Genomic DNA, 5626 nt, shown 5'->3' with positions numbered 1-5626 from the left:
ATTTTCAGGGCAGAAATATTAATTTTTCATCTTGCCATTCAGCAATGGAAACCCACTGGGTGACCCTCAGCAACCTATACACTCTCGGCCTTAGAGGAAGGCAATGTTAACCTTCCTTGGAATAAATCTTACTTGGGCTGCTAATAGTGACTGCAGAAATATGGTTTTAAGACTGAATGTTGTCACTGTTATAAGCAATATATATATATATATATATATATATATATATATATATATATATATCTCCTGCATGGTTAAAATTAAAAAAGATCAATAAATTAAGGGCAGAAAATATAAATTTTCCCCCTTAAGAGGTTTTGTATAACTGAAACTTGTAAGAAATGATGCCCTTGAACTGTCTCCTTTTAAAAATATTTGAGGTTTCCAGCTATGAAGGTATTTTGGGAGATGGGGGAACTGCAGAAACTGGAGGCCTTGTACAAACAGCTTAAGATTTCAGGGGTGCTCATAGCAAAGTATATTCTGATATGCCTTCTTCTGAGTTTGCAAAAATTCCTTTTAGAGATACATAGGGATTCTAGGAACTGGGTACCATTTGTTGAATTACCTGAAAGCAGTAGTGGATAGCTATGGAAGATCATTTTAAAAACTTCCTACAATGTCTGCAGCACTTGGAAAAGGCCAGGGCATCATAACTCAACCCTGTGGAATCTGAGGAATCCAACTCAAACCAGAAGGATCCTGCAGCTCCTTCTTGGAGCATTAACAACCAAAGAAAGACACAGACAGGCTGCAGAATTAATGCACTTTGAAACCACTTTGACTGTTATGGCTCCGTCCTATGGAATCATGGGATTTCTAGTTCGTTGTGGCCCCAGTGCTCTCTGGCAGAGAAGGTGAAATGTCTCACAAAACTACACAATTCCCAGAATTCCATAGCATGGAGCCAAGGCAATTAAAGTGGTGCCAAACAACATTAATTCTGCAGTCTAAATGCAGTCACAGACTCTCTGGAACATGAGCTCCCCATTTTCAAGCAGAGCAAGTGGCTGGTGATAGTTTTGTGAGCTATTAGGCCTTCTCTGAGAGCTCTGGTGCCACATCAAACTACTAATCCCAGGATGGAGCCATGACAGTTAAAGCAGTGTCAAACTGCATTATTTTCTGCAGTGGAGATGCCGCCTTACATACTCCTAAAATGCTGCTTTTTGGTGGGTCGTTGTTGAGATTTTCAGCATTGTTTTTGGTATTTCAAAGTATATCTTTCAAACTAACAATTAAAAAGAATTACAACCAATGTGCCAATTACTGTACTCTTTAAACAACGAGGAACAAGTAACACTAACTAGTTACCTGATTTATTTTTCTTAAGCAGTTTACTTGTGTATAAGATTCCAAGCTTTGAAGTCACTGTGCAACAGAGTCACAGCAACCAAAAGGCATGCCAGGCGTAACATTCCTGCATTGCAAAGCTGTGTGAATCAGGGAAAGATTTTGGTCATCTTTAGAAAGCAAAGGTCAGACTGGGTCCGGGCAAGAAAGCAAAAGACATTTTGACTTGACTGAGGGGGAAAATACAGCAGCCAGATCCAGAGTGAAACCTGAGTGGCTCCTAGTGGCTGTCTAGAGAAACATTGCTTAATTATTAGCATTGAGACTAATTTCCTAGATTGCTCTCATTGCTCCATCGCTCCCACTGATGATGATCTCATCTTATTTTTGGATTATTTGGAATGACCTGTCAAGTCGAAGAGTCTGGTTTTTATTTGCCTAACAGAAATTATTCTAAGATAAGGAGCAAGCAAACCTTTATGCTAATCACTCATTAAACTTCATTGGGCTTTAGAGAAATGCCAGTGTGGTGCAGGGGCTTGAGCATTGGACTACGGAGATCAGGGTTTGATTCCCCGATTGAGCATTAAAAAAACAAAACACTGGGGGACCTTGGGCAAGTCACACTCTCTCAGCCTCAGAGGATGGCAATGGTAACCTCCCTCTGAAGAATCATGCCAGTGATAGGTTTGTCCATTATAAGCCATGTTTTCTGTCTTCTGGGGGGTGGCATGGCCTCCCAAAAATATTTGGGGAAAAGGAAAATGGCCCAGAAGCCTACTTCTCATTTTGAAAAATGGGATTGGACAATTCAACTTCTTTTTTGGGCTCAGGAAAAAGTCTTTGGGAAGTGAGGAAGACAAAGGGGCCATAAAAACAATGTCTAAGATCCTAGATCAGCTAAGTGGTTAAATATACTTAACCGAAGCCAGTATGGCATAGTGGTTTGAATGTAGGACTAGGACCTGGGAGAATGGGGCTTAGTTCCTCCCTTGGCCATGGAAACCCACTGGGGGACCTTGCGCATCACACCTTCTCAACTTCAGATAACCCCATGATAGGTTTGCCTTAGGGTCACCATTAGCCAGAAATGACTTGAAGGTACAAAATAACAACAACAATAACAATACTTAGTAGCATCTTCTGGGCTCTGCTCTGCTCCACGTCCTGATTTACTGGGTATCAGCTGCTGCAAGAGATGGAGGTCTGTCATCCTGCTGGACACAGTAGACTGAAGTTTCCACCCGACTCTGGTGTGATAATCAGAATCAGGATCCTTGTCGTAATCCCTCCTCACAATAGAGACCTCAGGCAAGAGAGAGATTGAAACATCAGTCTGCTGAATCCTGATTCACAGAACTCCATTGCTCACAGTGGATGATGCCAAGTAAAGCAGGACTGGGGGACTTCCAAGATTACAGCAATCATGAATATATATCCTTTGTGAATACAAGCTAGTTATGGATACAGAGCCCTAGGTCAGTGATTCCCAAACTCTGCCTTCTAGGTATTTTGGACTTTGGCTCCCAGAATACCATACCATTGGCGAAGATAGCGGTGGCTTATGGAAGCTGAAGTCCAAAACACATGGATGACCAGTGTTTGGGAATCAAGTTCTAGGTCCTGCATTTGTAATTATGGTAGTGAACCCTGGTCAATTTTTCTTAAGAGTTTGCCCACTCTTAGGGTGAAATAAGTCCCAGGGAGAGCCTGTCTTTCTATTTTCTCAATGCCATCCAGGCTTGAAATTGACCCCGAATTGATGCACCTCCAATGCTTCGAACATCACTTGGATGTTAAAAGGAGCTTTTTCAAGACGAAAATTGTGGGTTAATCAAAGGTGAATCCCGTGCAATTTAACGAAAGGATGGGTTTTTGTTTTGCTTCAAAGTGGGGCTGCCAAATTGTTCCCAGGAATGCGCAATGCCCCCAGCGTGATCTGGCAGCTGCTGTGAGTGGCGCTATCTTGGACGGCGTTGTTGCTGTAATGCAGAATTACAGTTCTTTTGTGGAATCATTATGCCACATGAATAGAACCCCACAGAGCAATTTCCCACAGCCTGACATGTCCATTCAAAGGACTGGAAATCCCTTTCAGACAAAAAACAATTGAGGAAAATAAATGTATTCCAGCGTACGTATGACAAAACAATGCTTCCCTCCCTTACCCCACGGAGAAAGGCATTTCACTCTCAATTGCACAGTGGAAAAATAAATGGAATAATTTAAATAAAAATGGACCGTTTCTCCTTACCAGCATGTTTTACATGACAGCCATGAGCAAGTTGTCTCTTTGAGCAATGTAATAACAATAGAAAAAACAGAAGCACATTGGCTATTAGGATGTTTCAGAACTTGCTAGGGCCAGTTCCAGATTCTTGGTCATAGTTATATAAGAGACCTTAGTTCTATGAAAATTCCGCTTCTCTTTTGAACGAACAAATAATGCAGCGTCTTTAAAATCAGTTTTCTTGTGGAGGACTGGAATGTAGTAATACTTCCAAATTTTATAAAGAGAACCAAACAGAGCCTGGGTGTTACAAGCCTGTTCGCCTAGAAATATCAATGGCTGGAAAAATTGTGCAAACTGGAAAGCATGATTATTATTAGCATGAAGTTATGATGCATAGAGAAGGACAAGCCTTGCCAAGGAAGACCTAGCATGGCTTCTTCAGAAAGAGTGATCTGAGAACATCACCAACCAGATGGACATAAGGGTGACGTTGGAGACACAGAATTGTCAGTATCCCTAGAAGATAGCTATTCCATCTCTATTTGAATACCTCCAGTGTAGGAGACCCCATCTTGCAAAGGTGCCTTGTCTTTAGCTTTAGATTATATACCTGCAAAGGAGAACTTGTGTCAGTTCCTATCGCTGTATTGAACACCCGGCAGTTTTAGGTATCATCATAATGCTAAGGGACTTGAGAAGAACTCTGGCGGAGGCAGTTGCAGTCTCTGAAAATGACACACTAAATCTCACAATGTTTCAGACGTTGCAAGACGCTTTGTAGGTTGCAGCATTATCCAAATTCTGACAGGAGCAGGAGCAAATCCCTGTAATACAGGAGTAAGTGGAATGACAGTATAATGATACGGCAATTTCTATGCAGCTGAACAAACCTGACACACTAAAAGCAACAACTCGGAGGTTAATATTAAGGGGCTCGTAGGAAATGGTTTTAAAAAGCAAGGGACTAATGTGGTTGAACCTGAAGTATATACCTTGACCTTAGAGATAATGCCTCATAGTGGTAGCTACAGGAAAGAAATTACATTATAGATACAGTGGAAGCAGTGTTGTCAATGCAACAGAACCAGTAATGGAAAAATAAAGCATTTGTCTTACTCCAAAGTGAGAAAACCACTTGTTCTTATTAACACCCAGAGATACTTTTGTTTTTGGATATATGGACTTCAGCCTGATTCATGGATCTGAACTCCCAGGGGAAGCTTTGAATGCATTTTCTTCTGAGTAAGCATAGGACGTGTGGGCTATGAAGGCAGATCCTCTTATGGAGCAGCAGATGTTATCCTTTAGATAACAATAACAGAGTTTGGAAACATTAGTTGTTGGGCTTCCAACTCCCAGGATCCCCAGACATCATGGTCTCTGCTGGCTGGAGGTTATGGGAGTTATACTTTAAAAAGGAACTTTATCCAAACTCTGTTCTAATAATGGAAGGAGGTCAACAGTGTGGTTCTCCAAGCCCTGTGTTGGGACCTTGTTATTTAATTTGATATTAAATCCATGGGGGTTCTGGTGAGCCATTGGGTTTCTAGATCTTAGGGCAGTGGTTCCCAATTTGTGGGTCGCGACCCCTTTGGGGGTTGAAGGACCCTTTCACAGAGGTCGCCTAAGACCATTGGAAAACACATACAGTGGTACCTCGGGATACGAAATACCCAGGTTACGAAATTTCCGGGATACGAAAAAATCCCATAGGACATAATTGTTCCGGGTTACGAATGTTTTTTCAGGTTACGAAAAAAATTTTGGTGCTTTTTTCGGCTTTTTCGCACGGAATCGCGGCTTTTCCCCATTAGCGCCTATGGCATTTCGGCTTACGAAGGCTTTTCGGGTTACGAAAGCGGCCGCGGAACGAATTAATTTCGTAACCCGAGGAAGCACTGTATTTCTGATGGTTGGGAGTCACCACAACATGAGGAACTTTACTAAAGGGTTGCAGCATTAGGAAGGTTGAGAGCCACTGTCTTAGGGCATGTCCCTGATTCTCAGGACTTGGACACTCTTCTGTAGATCTCTGAATGAGGAGGAGGAATCTCAGGGCAAGAGCACACTTTGAAAGAGATGTGTGTGCATTGTTGTTGT

This window comes from Sceloporus undulatus, chromosome 6, assembly GCF_019175285.1.
Source record: "Sceloporus undulatus isolate JIND9_A2432 ecotype Alabama chromosome 6, SceUnd_v1.1, whole genome shotgun sequence".
Lineage (NCBI taxonomy): Eukaryota > Metazoa > Chordata > Lepidosauria > Squamata > Phrynosomatidae > Sceloporus > Sceloporus undulatus.
This window is presented reverse-complemented; position numbering follows the sequence as displayed.